The sequence below is a fragment of the Vanessa cardui genome, chromosome 23 (genome assembly GCF_905220365.1).
Source record: "Vanessa cardui chromosome 23, ilVanCard2.1, whole genome shotgun sequence".
Classification (NCBI taxonomy): Eukaryota; Metazoa; Arthropoda; class Insecta; order Lepidoptera; family Nymphalidae; genus Vanessa; species Vanessa cardui.
This window is the reverse complement of record NC_061145.1, coordinates 10980623-10997323: the sequence shown is the minus strand read 5'-3', so window position 1 is coordinate 10997323 and position 16701 is coordinate 10980623. Positions and strand designations below refer to the sequence as shown.

General features: G+C 33.8%; 1 protein-coding gene across 3 annotated transcripts in view; it reads left to right on the top strand.

Annotated features, from left to right (window-relative positions):
• LOC124539657 (complexin) overlaps positions 1-16701 on the top strand; it is a 327849-nt gene that overhangs the window by 161703 nt on the left and 149445 nt on the right. Inside the window, exon 1 of one of the 3 annotated variants that reach the window (XM_047116960.1) lies at positions 8335-8406. The exons of the other annotated variants lie outside the window; for them this stretch is intronic. The gene's annotated coding sequence lies outside the window, so the exon portion shown is untranslated. Of the gene's footprint in view, positions 1-8334; positions 8407-16701 lie in introns of those variants that run through there. 3 annotated transcript variants of the gene reach the window in all.

The following is a 16701-nucleotide window of genomic DNA, read 5'->3' as shown; positions in this document are numbered from 1 at the left end:
AATAAAAATCAAAGTAGCGTCCGGGGAATATTGATACAAACAAAAATAATCCACGCTATTCAAAATTGAATCTTAACGTGTGTTGAGTTGAATTTAAATTGGAATAGCCGGGTTATTGGATTTCGTGCTGCTGGTTTCGTTGCTATTGTTGTATAAAAGGTTTGTTTCAGCATGCAGAATGAATTTAAGGCTCTTTCTTAGCCTGTCTCATTGCTTGTTTTTATATTATTCATTCTGTATGATATTCTTTTCACCAGCTTCATTATTATGTTGTAAAACAAACAGATTCATTGATGGGGAAATCTTTCTGATCTTATTGAAGGTTTTGTTCAATTTATTATTTAATATCTATAAAACTTAATTGAGCTGAGATGGCCCAGTGGTTAAAACGCGTGCATCTTAACCGATTATTGCGGGTTCAAACCCAGGAAAGCACCACTATATGTATGTGCTTAAATTGTGTTTATAATTTATCTCTTGTTCGGCGGTGAAGGAAAACATCGTGAGGAAACCTGCATGTGTCTAATTTCATCGAAATTCTGCCACATGTGCATTCCACCAACCCGCATTGGAACAGCGTGGTGGATATGTTCCAAACCCTTAATGTTTTTTAATTAATGGAAGAGGAGGCCTTATCTCAGCAGTGGGAAATGTACAGGCTGTTACTTCACTTTTACTTAACTTTAAAACTTAATTACATATAAGATACATAATATATTTATAAGTAAGCGAATTTATTTAAATAAGCGTAATACCACTGACTGACTCATTGCGAGGTCTTCGAAACTATATGTCCGACTAGTCGTCGCCCGCAGCTACGTTCGCGTTTTGTGGTTAGTTATCATAAAAAGTGTCATGCAAAAGAATAGCCTATGTCCCTTTTTTGGAGTTCAAATTAGCTTGACACTAAATTTTATCAAATTCAGTTCATTGATTTGGTCGTGAAAGAGCGACAGACAGACAGAGTTACTTTCAAATTTATAATATGATTATAGATTAACTTGAAATTTTTACTTACTCCTTTAACGTAGACGTTCATTAAGAAAGACTTCTTGGAAATGCAATTTCAAGGAAGGAGCGAGGAGGTTTTATCTTTAAATGAATTTTAGCAAAATGAAGTTGGGACAAAATAAAATGAATCATAGTACGAGTTGTAGGTTCAATCCTGATGAAAGAGGCTGTTTTTAAAAATGGATATAGATGTAATGGTGTCGAAAGATACCTTGCTAGAATGATATAAAACTAACAAACGTCGTAGAAATATTTGTTTCTTTTTTTTTCGAATTTCCAATGCAAAATGGTTTAATTAAGCTTTATTTGCATGTTAAATATTTACATTATCTAGTAATTTCACTGATATTGTTATCTTCGATACGATACTAAACCAATTCTCTAAAGCGCTTCACGGGCTATTTTCACGCTTACAAAGGTTTAGCCAGTGCGGAAAAAAGGGCCACTGTTTAAAATAAAATATCTTTCTAACACGTAAGAGGAAATTAGAGATAAATAAGGACGTAAGTCTACTGGATATAGCGTAAAGTTTCGCAAGCACAAGCTATGTTTTATTAGATCTGGAACATTGTACATTGCAATTTTAAGACAACACGCTCAGATTGATTCGCCACCAATCATGGAATGTATGATATTATGTATCCCGATTATACTGGCTCACTCACCTTTGAAACCAGGATATCGGATGGAATGTTTAGCGGTAGCTTCTGTGTGCCATGTAGACGATAAACAAGGTCAATCTGATTATAGATTCCCTTTTAATCCACTTTATACTGACTTCGAATTGTATTACAAAAATTCAGTAGCAAATCGTATATAAATAGGGCTGGGGATGATAGTGGAACTCTTTAATAGTCACTAAAAAGGCCGTCAAATGTAAGTCAATGTAAGTCTTCGCAAAGTCAGTAAATCCTTTTTGGGGCAAGGCATCCGTTTCTATAATTCCACAGAATTTTTTAACTTTGCCTTTGTAAAATTAATATCAATTCATTAATTTAAATTCAAATCATTTGTAATAAATACGTTTGAATAGAAGGCATATTATTGAATACAAGATTATACAGACGATAAAAAGAATGTGGAATTAATTACTTCTAGGCAGGATATTATTATGATGATTGATGATTATATACAAATATAATTGTTTTTAACTATTAAACATATGTCTGTATTTTTTAACAAAAAAGAGTAACTACTGAGTTTCTTGCCGGTTCTTCTCGGTAGAATCTACTTTACGAACCTATCTACTTTCCGATTCAGAAATGCTCCTAAAAGTCTACTTGAATAAAGTATATTTTAATTTAAGCTTATTTGGTTAGTATCAAATCAATATACGCCACTTTTCCTTTATAAAAATGAATATCCATTGATTTTCTATAATGTTTAATGCGTATTCACTAATCTTGGTTATATGTACTGTGGTTGAAAAGTTCCGAACATTTAAAACATTCTTCTCTGCAACGACAATTAATGAAGTGAGATAAAACATACATTACATCTACGTGGCGGAGCGAGACAGATAAATTTTATCCAATGAACGTTTAGTCCTGCGTCGTTAGTAAACGAATTCTCCCATTACCCGTCCCTCGAGGGCTAACCCACTTGCAAGAAATATGACCAATTAGAAATGTCCCTTCGGACTAAGTGAGCTGATTCTAGTAAAGGTCATTTAATTTTGGTTCCGTACTTGGGTTTGTATTAACATGAAATTTGATATAACGAATGGGTCCGATTACGAACAATTTGATGAATCCGACTCCCAACTAATACATGTGAAAATGAGTTTGTTTGTTATGTTTACAAGTTATTTCTTCATTGTTACCAACTTATAATTTCAAAGCAGTCTTCAGGAAAAATGAAAAGCGGAAACTAGTATTATTACAGTATGTGTATGAAAACATTCAAATATTTTTACACTGTAAAATATATAACATAGCCTAATCTATTCACTCAGCCCATCGTAGTTCACTGCTGATCGTAATTCAGGATCATTGTGCGTTAATTTCTTATCCATATGAGTTTCTACTTGGTGGTGGGAATTTGTGACTGTCTGGATAGGTAGTCGGTACCACTCACTTACCATATATTTTACCGCCAAGCAGCAATTTTATAGTTTTATTCCGGTTTGAAGAGTAAGGCAGTCTAACTATGGGATATAACATCTTAGTGACCAAATTGGTGGCGCATTCGAAATATTTAAAATTCTCACGGCGCCAACGTCTATGGTCGTTGGTGACCACTTATCAGCTGGGTCATTGGTACCTACATGTATCATAAAAAATATAGTTTTCAATGATTATAAAAAATACTTCAACGTTAAACTCAAATGTCTTAAGCTACTAATCAATAATACATATTATTTAAACATTTGCCGTTGAGATAATACTGACACGACGTTAAAATACAATTGGAATAAAATCCGTGAAACGAATAGTGTTTGTCTAGAATAACTAAAATAAATCTAGATCTAGGAGTTAGTTTATAAATTCCAGTTCGGTTTGAGACAGAACATCTTGCTAAACGCGATTAGGCTCCCGGGGCGTCTAGATGGAATACAACGCAACCTTAATCTAATAACGTTCACTGGCTTCCGTTTGCCCGCGTTTCTATTCCGTAAAATACAAGGAATATAAATTCACTCCAGCGCTATTACTATGGTATTCCTTGAAATGCTACTAATGATGGCTTTAAATAATTGCCTGATACTCATGCCTTAAATTTAAGAATTAACAACATTAAATGCTTAAATATATATATATATATATATATATATATATATATATATATATATATATATATATATATATACAAATATGAACTTAAACTAGTTACTGTATAAATCTTGACCGAGTGGAATGGTGGCAAGAATGCTAGCAGCATTTCCTCGTTGAATCGCAATTCCGATCCTCTGGGCAAAAAACGAACCAGCCCTCCTGTCACCAGTGGAGGCAATGAGGCGAGGTGTTATACTTTTGATGAAGCTTTTTGCACCACTACTCCAAGAGCCAAGCTTGAAATTAAATTTAATATATACTTAAATTTAATTTAAGTCATAATAGTAAAATGGCCTGAACTCAGCTTCCAGCTGCTTGTCAGTTCAAACGCACATCAAATTCTACTATTTGTAATATAAGCAATTTAAATGAATACGGAGATAATAGAATAACGGGCTACGCTTATATATGAGTAGTGTAGTAGTAGAGTTTTTTTTATATGAGTAATTGTAACGTTGACCTGACTCATGTACGACCACCGAACCGCATTGAAACAGCGTAATGAAATATGCTTCAAGTCCTATTTTGAAGAAGAAAATATAGTATGTTATTGGACATTATATCCGCAGACATTTTTAACTTTGCCGTCTCGTAAATTCAAATCGTTTATAAAAAATACATTGGTAAAAAAGGCGTATTACTCGATACAAGATTTTATAGATGTAAAAAGCCGTGGAATTAATACCTGTGAACTTCTAGGCAGGATATATTAATTTAAATAATTGTATTAACTAACGTGATTGTATTTTTTTTAAATGTTGAAAAAGAGTAACTACTGAGTTTCTTGCCAGTTCTTCTCGGTAGAATCTACTTTCTGAACCGGTGGTAGCTTCACTTAATTGTTAAATGACGATTCAAAAGTGCTTGTAAAAGCCCACTTGAATAAAGTTTATTTTGATTTTGATTTTGGACCATTCCTATTTTAATCTATAAGCAGAGGGCAGTGTGTCTCAAAGCGGCAATTGCAATTCTCAATTTAAAGGAACAAAATACATAGTAATTTCTCCCTCCAATTAAATGAAAAGCTTGCTAGATATGGGGGTGACCACACTCCATAAGTATCACGGTCGAAACTGCGACTAACATGGCTATGCTAGCTGCATATATACTAAACCATTGCGCTAATAGACGCTTTATTAACTTGATTAAAGAATAATATCAATACATTTCCGTTTACATTTAATTTTATTTGAATTATACATTTATATGATTCTATTAATTGCATTTACAATAGAAATCGTTACGGAAACGTTCTTTGGTATTCAAAAAACATTTAAATTTTAATTGAATTTTTAAAATGATTCTATCAGATTCATGTAAAACACGAATCATTTTACAAATGTTATTTTATCATATTTTCATTTCGTTGTCTTAAATTTTCGCGATGATTACATGTGTACAGTGTTCGTGGTCACGGGCAGACTGCAAAGTGCTCGAAACGTCGGGATGTTTAAAAATAATTAATATACGCGATTCATCCGTTATAAATAGTTTTATTTAAATATTTTCATTTCATTGTTCAATTTAAATAGTGATTATCAAGTACTATAAGAGTAATAAAATACATATCTTGAAACTCGTGCGCGCTACGGGTGGTTCAAGAGCTGGCACTTACTTAAGACAAAGACGGAGCCCTGTAGTTCAGAGAGGTAACAGCGTGAGAGCCCTAAGTACAAATCTACAGAACTACCTTTAATAGACGAGACATGTATTTAATAAATCTGTATAATATAGAATTTATTTTATTACGTGTATAATTTTAAGGAAGACCTAAGATGGTCAAAACGCGTTCATCTTAACCGATGATTGCGAGTTCAAACTCATAGGACTACTGAGAGATGTGCTTAGCTTATGTTTATAATTAATCTCGTGCTTGGTGGTGAAGAAAAACATGATGAGACTGCTCAAAGGAGGAGGGGGCCTTGGTCCAGTATTGGTATATTTACACGCTATTACTTTAAATCTTGTTCAAATAATTAAATCCAAGCGACTTTTGTATATAAAACATGAATAATATAGTAAAGAAACACTGATAATTTTAGAAATTTCTAATGTGATGTTGTAAATAAATAAAATGTGTAGTATACTTAGTATCAGCACCCAAGCGAAGCAGGGGCGGGCGCTAATTAATAGTAAATCGGATATTATTAAGGCACTAAATAATTGATTGTCTCGAAAGCCTCAGCCTCAGACAATCACTCGAAAGCATCAAAACGAACCAATTCCCAAATAAAGAAACTGCTCGAGTCCCGGAACAGATTACTGACTATAAAGTTCAAATTGCTTCAAACACGCTGACAACGCCAATTGAATTCAAACTTTATTCGATAGTGTCAAAGTGCAATTTCGAATGGCTGAGTATTGATTCAATAATGCTCTGTAGATTGAATTGTGTGCAGACTTGAGGCTTGAGTTTTTTTGCCCTTTTCGTCTGATTTAACGTTTCGCTAATGCATGGCGCGGACTAGTTTGTTCACAAATAAAATTATTGGTAATACATTTTAAAACTTTTTTAGTTTTATGTTTGTGTTCATATATGTTTGAACAACAACAGCCTGTAAATTTCCCAATGCTGGGCTAAGGCCTCCTCTTTCTTTTAAGGAGAAAGATTGGAACATATTCCACTACTAATTTCTATGAAATTAGACACATGCAGGTTTCCTTAGAATGTTTTACTTCACCGCCACACGACATGAATTATAAACACAAATTAAGCACATGAATATTTAGTGGTGCTTGCCTGGGTTTGACCCGCAATCATCAGTTAAGATGCACGCGTTCTCACCACTGGGCCATCTCGGTTCATATGTTTCATAAAAGTACAAATACTCCTATTGTTTTAAATCTGCACACATAGCGGATTCCGTTTTTAAATGTATTAAAGTGGACACATAAATGTATTTCCACGAACGGGTTCGGAATTTTAAACATTTTCCTAACAGTTTGCATATAGCAAAGAATTTTTCTTTCGTAATGTTCAAAAGATTAAAAATATCTGCTCTTTCATAAAAACTACGAAACTATATAGTTCCAGAGGAACAGTTACAAAGCAAATGTTTTTTCCTGTAAAACTTTTATAGCGAAACATTCCTTAGTAAGGCGAATAAAAATATCAAAGAAAATTTCCTGTATGTTACGAAATATATTTCTCAGTTATACTTTTTTCTAATATTTGTTGTCTAAAAACACACACAAAGACATACACAGCATTTTTGTTGGCATCGTCAGATAAATGGTCACCACAGCTGAAATTTTAAGCATATCTTAATTTTAAGTATTGCAGGTTGATATTACGTAATCTATATACGTGGTCAATAGGTACCACCACGATAGTTGGCAATTTGATTCACAGGATTTAATCAAAATAAATTGCTGCAATCAAATAAAGTGCTTTAATGAAATAGTTTATAAGAATGCCGAGCGCTCTTCATCTGCTGTTTTCTCAAAATATAATTTTTCCAGCGAAGCTTAATTAAGAAAACGTCGTATGTCACTGTCAGCTTTACTGGCTTTCTGACATTATTGTTAATGTTAGTTAAGTCACTTAGGGAATCGTGTACGAACGTTAGTATTATGATATATGTGTATGTTTGTGACCATAAACAGTAATGGCTTTTTCCGTCGAATAGGTCCGCAAAAGAAAGATGTCTATTTTTACTGAAAGAACATCAAGATTATTCTTCAAAATATACTTTATTCAAGCTAACTTTTACAAGAACAATTGAACCACCATTTTAGTTAAGGCTCAGAATATAAATATACCAAGAACAGTTGACGAAAAAGCAGTAGTGATTAGTTACCCTCAATTACATGCCTAACTTTTAAAGAACAGTGATAGCCCAGTGGTTAAAAGTCAATATTGAAAATCTTTATTAAAAATAAAAGTGGTTACACTTTCTTATTGATAGTCAATAATCTACCACCGGTTCGGAATTTCAAACCTCAGACCTGAGCAGAGCAAAATTACACGGCGAGCTCCTTAACCAATTATATTGACTCCAAACAACTGAATTCATGAACTTAATTTGTATTTATAATACAATTCGTGCTCATCGGTTAGAGAAGCTATCTAAAGGAAATCTAATTGGATGAGAATCTATCAGCCCCATCGGAGCAGCGTGGTAGAGCTCTAAAATCCTGCATTAAAGTCAACGAGTACTTATTCCGAGATCTTTTATCATCAAGATAATCAAACAGCATAATATGCCTTATTTATTGATACTTTTTATACTAGTTTAATTATGAATTTCTAACGAAAGCTAAACGTCCCGGGCCTGTATCTTTCATTTAAGTAGTACGTATTGTCACATGTGCAAGTGCTTTTGGTTGGATACCAATACCACCAATTATTCTATCAAACAAAGAGAGTGTGGGTTGTCGCTGGCACCATGAACATAACATCTTACATCTTAAATTGGGAACGCTTTGACGATGAAAGTGACAACGTAACAGAGTGTCACATTTTTATGAGGAAATCGTGTAATAATTGTAAGATTTTTTTTAATTTTACATGACATTTTAACTGATTGAATTCTTTTCGTTTTTTTAGGTAATTTGCAGTAACATACACTAATATAGAGAGAGTGAAAATATCTGAATTGTCGACAGAGCAGATCACCAGGTACTTTTAATTAATAAAATAAAAAAATTAAATTTTAGCACTACAACAACAACAGCCTGTAAATTACCCACTGCTAGGCTAAGGCCTTCTTTCCCCGTGAGAAGGTTGGAAACATATTTCACCAAGCTGTTCCAATGTGGGTTGGTGGAATACACATGTGGCAGAATGTCTATGAAATTAAATGTTTTCCTTCACCGCCGAGCACGAGATGAATTATAAACACAAATTAAGCACATGAATATTCATTGGTGTTCGGCTGGGTTTGAATCCGCAATCATAGGTTAAGATGCAAGCGTTCTAACCACTGTGCCATCTCGGCTCCCAGCACTATTGTCTCTATATACATTAAACTGGTAGTCGAATGTTCAAACAGATCAAATAACGCGGAGGGCAATTTTAAACGGAATTCTAAAAAGTTTACCAAAAAACATAGCAATTCCATTTGTATTCAATTTACGATACAATTGTAAATATTGTGGATTACTCTTCAAATGACACGCGACCGAGTATCGCATGACGTTTGAAAAGCAATCTCCCGACCAATTTCGACAAGCATTAGGTTTGTTTTTATTCTATTTTTTAATCTAGTCCGTTTCCATTGTCCATGTTGCTAAAATGACCTGCTGTCCTATATGAATCTGAGTGTTGGGCTACAAAAGGGATGACTGAAAGACAATTGCATGTTGCGGAGATGAGAATGCTGAGAGGAATGTGTGGTGTCACGCAAATGGATAGAGTAAGGAATGAGTACATAAGAGGAAGTTTGAAAGTGACACCGATAGCCGAGAAGTTATGTGGAAGGCGGCTATCATGGTATGGGCATGTAATGCGGAGGAATGAGGAACACATAGTGAGGAAGGCCTTGAGCATGGATGAGGATGGATTTAGAGGTAGAAGACGACCAAGAAAACGATGGATGGACTGTGTGAAAGACGATATGGTTAGAAAGAATGTTACGTGTGAGATGACGTCTGACAGAGAAGTATGGAAGGAGAAGACATGCTGCGCCGACCCCGAACAAAATTGGGAAAAGGGCAGGAGGATGAGAGTCCGTTCTATCTCGTTTATTGCAAACATCTTTGTATAATCAAGTAATCTTTTCAAAATTTTTGTAATAATTATATCATCTATATTAATATTACAAATGCGAAAGTAACTCTGTCTGCCTGTCGCTCTTTCACAACCAAACCGTTGAAACGAATTTGATGAAATTTGGTATGTGGCAAATTTGAACTTTAAGAAAAGGCCAATTTTTTTGTCTAACATATAACAACGCGGGTACACATACACACGACAGCTAGTATGTTGTGTAATATTAAAAAAATTTAATTGATAGAATACGTTTTACTTAATAAATTTAATTCTTTAAATTAAATCTTCTTCGAACTTTGATTTAACTGTCAATCCATCGCAAAATGGATAATTCATTTTTTATTAAAAAAAAAATCTTCCCTTTATTCCATTTACGCTTGTTAAGGTAACAACTTATATTTTTTAATTATTCTTTCTAATAAGTGAGTGGTTCCCTGACAAACTTACACATAGCTTTACTCCAAGCGGAAATTGTTGAGCATGAATAAAGCATTTTCAAAGAGTTATTCTATTAGTTAAATACTAATGGAAAGAATTAATTTACACATGTACAGAAGTTGATTTTGTTTAAGGTTATAAGTTTGATAATGAATTGGTGTTTAGGCGTCTGTCTATGAGTAAAAGTACGTCACAGTAACAGTGTGTTTGGAAGTTCATATTGAAAGAGCTAAGCTAAGGGGTGAAAGTTTGTTCGCAAAGGGCGCTTTTTATTAAGAAACGTGTTACACCCGTCGCTGCTTTAGTCTTTATTTTTTTGTGAATCTGAACTTATAAAAGATAGATCAGAAACTCCAACGAGTAGCAATGAGCATTATATTATGTGCAATGACATACATATATTTATTAATACATATATTGCTGTTCTCCACCTGTTTCGTTGTTACTTGGGCTTTAACTAATAGTTTTGTTTTAATAACACATAGATTTCTTACGATTGTAATGAAGGGTTTATTTAACAGTGGAAATAGTATTATTTAATAATATATTTTAATAAAAATAGAAATAATTAGTGATTTAGTATTTTTACTTCTGTCTAATATTCAGACTGAATCATTGACCTGCCAGTCCTCACTGAACCTTATTCTAAGACTAATCATGGTGAAATAGATCAAAATCAAAATCAAAATAAACTTTATTCAAGTGGGCTTTTACAAGCAATTTTGAATCGTCACTTAACAATTAAGCGAAGCTACCACCGGTTCGGAAAGTAGATTCTACCGAGAACAACCGGCAAGAAACTCAGTAGTTAATATTTTTCAACATTTAAAATAATACAGTCATGTTAGTTACTACAATTATTTAAATTAATAAATCCTGCCTGGAAGTCAACAGGTAGAAGATCCATAGATCACAGTCAGCTCATGTATGACGTCACGATAATATATCAATTGCATAATTCCCTAAGGGTATTTGGAAGAATCTTATCACTTCTAATTACTACTCTTGCGAATGGAACCTGTTTGAAATTCATATTCAAACCGCACCTCCATCTTGTATCTTAAACATAGGTTTCGTGATAAATAATTGGTGTAGACGTAAACTACTACAATTTGTAGACCTTCAACTAATATAATTGACCCTGATGTCGTTACAGGCTGCCTGCCTAACCGCACCTCGGAGGAGCTCAGTCGGGTCGGCCCCGCCGCAATACATTCGAGATTTGACTGCTAGAGATGATTCTAATTTATACTTGTAACCTTATCAGCTTATATTAATTCAGTGTAAGGGCTGTTATCAAGATTTGATGTACAATTTGGGGCAGCAAATTAACGAAATTAAACCAAATATGTAAACAGAAGAGAATGCTTTAACTAGTAAAACAAAAATTTGGTCACATGATTCATGCGAGACGCGAAACATCAAATTAATATATATTATAATTAACTAGCGACTCGCCCCGTCTTCGCACGGGTGCAATACTGATACTAAATATTACTGAATTTGATTATTTAAGACATCATATTAGTAACTTCTAAAATGATTATAAGTGTTTCTTTACTATATTGGCCATGTTTATTATATACAAAAATCTTTCTCTCGAATCACTCCATCTGTTAAAAATACCGCATCAAAATCCGTTGCGTAATTTTAAAGATCTAAGCATACGTAGGGATAGCCGGCGGTAAGCGATTTTATTTTTACTGTGTAATGATGATGATAATTATTAATGAAATAATATATAGCATATAATTAATAAAAATATATAGGCTTTTTAATAAAATAAATATGTTTTGCTTACTATTATATTATATAGCAAAGAAGTATATAACACCCGCGCCACGGACCCTAGGGAGTATCGGCGACAGAAAAGACATTTTTTTTTTCTCATTTCTTTTATGATGTAAAATAACTTTGTAGTTGTTTTGTGTGCATTTCTTTGTTTTTTTTTTTTATTGTATAAAGTTTTTTTTTTTTTTTTTTTGCCAGCAGGATGTGCAACTAAGAGCATACAGGTCCAATTTTATCCATTTTTGAATATTTTGACATATTTATTTCTTTTTATATAATATTCATATATTATATATTATTTTATTACATATATTTATATATTATTTTATTAGATATATTTATATAATTATGAGCTCCAGTGATGATTCGTTCCATTCAGCCATGAGTGATATTTCTTTCTGTTCCATAGATAATGATGGTCTAACTTTAGGTGAACATCTAATGAATGATTTATCGCCTTATTCTCATAATTTTAACATCTGTCATATCAATGCACAAAGTGTACCGAGTCATTTTTCGGATATACACGGCACTTTTAATTTAAAAAATTTGCACGCTCTCTTAATATCTGAGACGTGGTTAAAGCCTTCCTTACAGTCGTCTTCTTTTTCTATTCCTGGTTTTATACTTATAAGGAATGACCGCATCGGTAAACGTGGTGGTGGAGTGGCAATTTATTTAAAAAGTAGCATACCTTTTAAGGTAATTGATCAATCTCCCTCCACTTACAGCTCAGCAGCCGAATACTTATTTATTGAACTTAACTTAGGTATCAAAATAGCTGTCGGTGTGATTTACTGCCCACCTAATATCGATTACTTTAATCAACTAGAGCTTATATTTGAGAATATTATTTTTAACTACACTCATGTCATATTTATGGGTGACTTAAATACTTGTATGCTGAAAAGTGATTATCGGTCACATAAATTAAGCACTATTTTTAATTCTTTAAATATTAATTGTTTGCCATTACAACCCACTCATAGCACTAATACTTCTGATACCTTACTCGATTTAATCATTGTATCTGAAGCGAACCTTATTGCTAAATATGGACAGTACTCTGCTCCAGCATTCTCTCTCCATGATTTAATTTTTGCTTCCTACAGGATCAAAGTACCGAAGCTTAAGAAAAAGACCTTAAAACTCAGAAACTACTCTGGAATTGATTTGGATAAGCTTCGGTATGACGCCTCAATTATTGACTGGACCGCTTTATTGAATATGGAGACAGTGGATGAAAAGGTCGAGTGCTTGCGTAGTGAAATTTTAAATTTATTTGATCGACATGCTCCGATACGTGATGTTAAACTTAATCACAGAGGGTGTCCGTGGTTCAATGACGAACTTCGCAGAGCGAGGGTAAAACGAGATCGGGCTTTTCGCAAATACAAAAAAGACCGATCGGAGACGAATTGGACAATTTATAAGGCTGCAAGGAATCGATGCAACAAGATGTGTAGGAATCTAAAACGCCAATATATCTTTGATCAATTAGCTAATTCTCCTTCATCATCCAGTACCTATAATTTTTTAAAAACCATTGGAATCGGCAAACCCTCTCATACCGATACCAGCTGTAATATTAATTTGAACAATTTAAACACATACTTTGCTTCATCAGAAGTACTTGACGTTCAAACTAAATTTTCGACTTTGAGTGAAATAAATAGTTTGCCAAAACATCCTTATCCTTTTAATTTTTCTTCTGTTGGCGGAGCTGAAATTAAAAAATGTATACTGTCGTTCTCCTCTAAGGCCATAGGCTGCGATGACATAAGTTGTATCATGATATCCCATCTATTAGACTCTCTCCTTTATATAATTTCCCATATTATTAATTTTTCTCTATCAACAAACACCTTTCCGGACTTGTGGCGTAAGGCATTTGTTCTCCCACTTCCTAAAATATCAAATCCCTCTCTGCCTAAGCATTATCGTCCAATTTCAATCTTACCTTTCCTGTCCAAAGTACTGGAGTCCATTGTTTACCAGCAATTATCACAGTTCCTCTCATCTTACAACTTATTGAATCCCTTACAATCGGGCTTTAGAGCGGGGCACAGTACTACCACGGCGTTGCTAAAAGTAACTGAGGATATAAGAGAAGCAATGGAAAATAAGCGCGTCACAGTTCTTGTCCTCATTGATTTTAGTAATGCTTTTAATGCTGTGGACCATGACTTGCTTCTTGCTTTTCTGGCTCAGGTAAATGTTTCAGACTCCGCTATGCAATGGTTCTCATCTTATCTTCGAGGGCGCCAGCAGGCAATCCGCATAGGTCAGGACTATTCTGACTGGTGCTGCTTGAATGCAGGCGTTCCTCAAGGCGGTATACTTTCTCCTCTGCTTTTCTCTTTGTTTATAAACTCCGTTACTTCCTGTATCTCGTCAAGCTACCATCTTTATGCAGATGACTTGCAGCTTTATAGACACGCTACTTCTGATTGTTTGTCTGATGCTATTGCTGCGCTTAATACGGACCTATCACAGATATCTCTGTGGTCTGCTCGCTATGGTATCTCGGTGAATCCGGCAAAGTGTCAGGCTATAATCATTGGTAGTCGTAAACAGCACGCTAAAATTGACACTTCGAATTATAAACTATTTTACAATAATTGTCTAATTCCGTTTTCCGATTCCGTTAAAGATCTTGGAGTGACTTTGGATAAACACTTAAGCTGGTCTGACCAGGTGGGGGAGGTGTCGCGAAAGTTTTACTGTACAATGCATAATATGATGCGCTTAAAACATATGTTACCAACTAAAACGAAAATACAACTTGTCAATACACTGTTACTACCAATAATTGACTATGGTGACATATGTTATCTGGATGCAAATGAAGATTTAGTAAATAAACTCGAGCGACTCCTTAATACTGCCATTCGATTTATATTTAATTTGCGGAAGTATGATCACGTTTCTTCCTACCGCTCGCAATTAAATTGGCTCTCGATACGTGATCGTAGGTCATGCAGAATTCTTTGCACGCTATACTCAATTCTGAATGACCCAAATTATCCCCAGTATTTGGTATCCAAATTCGTGCTAAGGGCTGACGCACATGACAGATCGCTTCGCTCCACGGAAAACCTGTTGTTGTCATTTCCACCGCACCATTCAGGCTTTATGTCGAAGTCGTTTACTGTGACTGCTATTCGTTTATGGAACAGCTTACCAGAAAAAATAAGAAAATCTCCTTCGCGAAACACTTTTAAAATTGCTCTGAAAAAATACTACATAAATCAAAGCAATAATAGTTGATTTTTGGAATCTTCATTATATGTATGTACTCATACTATATTATATTATATTATATTATAATATATTATATTATATTATATTATATTATATTATATTATATTATATTATATTATATTATATTATATTATATTATATTATATTATATTATATTATATTATATTATATTATATTATATTATATTATATTATATTATATTATATTATATTATATTATATTATATTATATTATATTATATTATATTATATTATCGTTTAATTTTTTAAGACTATCTTATGTTTTTTGTACACCTATATCATTCTTTCTTGTACATCCTAAGGTTGGCTGGTAGAGAATGCAGTAGCATTAAGCCCGCCTTTTGTTAATACTTTTGTATTGTACAATAAAGCATTAAAATAAAAAAATAAATAAATAAAATAAAAGAAACATGAGGCATATTAAGGGCCGTCTGTCGCCGAAGGGCGCCAATAGATATACTCGTATAATTGGATTTTTTATTAAAAGGTTTAAAACGCCTACAATACTTGTGTTACTTCATAATAATGTAGTTGTATGTTTCACTATGCTATCATTTATTACTGACGGAATACACTTCTTGGTAGACCACTCATCAGATATTCTACCACCAAATAACAGTACTTAGTATTATTGTGTTCCGACCTGAAGGTAGTGTCAGCCAGTGTAACTACAGGACAAGGAACAACATCTTAGTTCCCAAGGTTGATGGAGCATTGGCGATGTAAGGCATGGTTAATGTTTCTTACAGCGCCAGTGTCTTTGGACGGTGGTGACCACTTACTATCAGGTGGTCCACATGCTCATTCGGCAACCTATAGCGTAAAAAAAATGTACAGTATTATGATATCTTGATAATGGCAGACTTCATGCCTCAATAGTGCAATGGTTTACGGATCGCATAGAAATATTAATAATATCTTAATTAATTTTGGTAATTACTAGTATTCTTTTGACTTCAGGGCAAAAAAATACATTTATAACATACACATATAACATATCATATCTTACTAGTTCTTCTCGGTAGAATCTACTTGCCGAATCGGCGGTCGCTTCACTTAAAGTAGTTGTTAAATGATGATTCAAAAGTGCTTGAATAAAGTATATTTTGATTTTATTTGTTTTGTTTCTTCAAAAAAAGACTTAAAATATAAAATATGACTTTATCACATAAACCGAAACCAATTAAGGATATGTAAATGATTACTCTCATACTATAATTTTGAATATGACGGCTAATCGTAATGAATACATAGCTATTAGGTATGAGATATCTTACACGTGCTTTTCACGGTTCAAATGTAAAACGATAGTTTTACGTCCTCTCTAACCTGGAACTCAATGAGGATGGCCACAGAACCATGGGGGTCAGATTTCAAGATATATATACAAACAAATATACAAGAGAGGTTATTTATTGTTCGTACGTCGTGACGTCATAAATCAAGCGTGACGCAGTCAGGTAACGGTTGTTGCGGGCAGATTAATTACATTGACTGATATATCGACGCCGTATCGGGGAGGGGATGCTCGATTTTTCGTTAGAATGTTAGAATTAACAACATGAAAATGTTACACAAGTCCCCGGGAACCGCTAACTACATAACTTTGTGCAAGCCTATTTGGTTACCAGGCAATAATCACCCTTTCTTCCTCGCTTGTTGTTCCAAAAATCACTTAATCCTCACAGAC